This window comes from Echinops telfairi, unplaced genomic scaffold (assembly GCF_000313985.2).
Source record: "Echinops telfairi isolate 266 unplaced genomic scaffold, ASM31398v2 ScPeMD7_7420;HRSCAF=8458, whole genome shotgun sequence".
Taxonomy (NCBI): Eukaryota; Metazoa; Chordata; class Mammalia; order Afrosoricida; family Tenrecidae; genus Echinops; species Echinops telfairi.
The window spans coordinates 17713611-17715288 of NW_022111320.1; positions in this window are offsets into that span (position 1 = coordinate 17713611).

Genomic DNA, 1678 nt, shown 5'->3' on the forward strand with positions numbered 1-1678 from the left:
AAAAAAAAAAAAGAGAGATGTAAGAGCCCCCAATAAATGTATTTAATAAAAATTAAAAAAAAAAAAACACCACTGCTATCCAGTTGACTAGAGATTCTGATTTCCTCGAAGAAATGTATTTTAACAAGATAGTTTAATTGCATCCAAGAACCACAGTCGTTTAATGTCTTTCCCAAACATGAAGGAAAAGGAAGGAAAAAAAAAAGGCATTTCCTCTCCAAGGGGTTGCCTAGGTTGCAGAGCAGAAATGATCCTGTGCTGTTGGATATTTTGAAAACAAGTCATTATTTCATTTGTTTGTCTTTCATATCAGGACAAGGCCGAATTCTCTTGAGAAATAAAACCAGTGAAAAACACACACACACACACACACACACACACACACACACACGCTGTTGTAAGGTGGCTTCCAGTCTGTTCCAACCCATAGCTACCCTACGTACAACAGAAAGAAGCACTGCCCGGTCCTGCATCATCCTCACAATCGTTCTTATTTTCAAACCCACCGTTGCAGCCACTGTCAACCCACTTTGTCCAGGGTCTCCCTCCTTTCCCCCACTTCCTCTACAAAGTAAGATGTTCTTCTCCAGGGACTGGAGAACATGTCCGGTACAAGAGGCAAAGTCTAAAAAACCCTTGCTTCGAAGGGAGTATTCTGTCCGTACTTCTTCCAAGACTGATTTGTTAGTTCTTTTGGAAGTCTACAGTTTCAGTATTCTTCCGTAGCAACATAATTCAAATGCATTGATTCGTCTTGTTGCTCGTTAGGTGCCATCGAGTGACCCTTAGTATGCATGACAGAAGGAAACACTGCCCAGCTCTGCGCCGTCCTCACACTTCTCCCTACACCTGACCCTTGTTGCAGCCACAGTGACTCTTCTTCCGCCTTCCTCATTCAATGTCCAACTTTCACATGCATCGGAGACAATAGGAAATACCAGGTTTGGGTACCTTAGTCCTCAAAGTAACATCCTTGCTTTTCAACACCTTAAGGGGTCTTGTGCACAAAATAATAATTTATAAATTATCAAGGGGTCATGGGGGAGGGGGGAGAAAAATGAGCTGATGCCAGGGGCTTAGGTGGAGCAAATGTTTTGAGAATGATGAGGGCAATGAATGTACAAATATGCTTTACACAATTGATGTATGTCTGGATTGTGATGGGAGTTGTATGAGCCCCTAATAAACTGATTTTTTTAAAAAGGGGGGTCTTGTGCAGGAGATTTGCCCAGTGCAATATGTTGTTGGATCTCTCGATTGCTGCTTCCATGAGCATTGAGGATCCAAGCAAGATGAAATTTTTGGCAACTTCAGCCTTTTCTCCACTTATCATGATGTTAACTCTTGGTCAAGGTGCGAGGATTTGGGTGTTCTTTACACTGAGTTGTGATCCATTCTGAAAGCTGCCGTCCTTGATTTTCATCAGCAAGCACTCCAAGTCCTCACTGTCAACAAGCAAGGTTGTGCCTTCTTCCAACGCCGGTGCCGCCTTCTTCTTCATGTAATCCAGCTTCTCTATTTGTGCCACATATTAAGTATGGTGAAAGGACACGACCTTGACACACAACTTCTGACTTTCAACCATGCAGTAGTCCTTTGCTTTGCACTCACAGCTCCCTCTTGATCCATGTACAAGTTCCACATGAGCACAATGGAGTGTTCCGGAATTCCCAGTCTT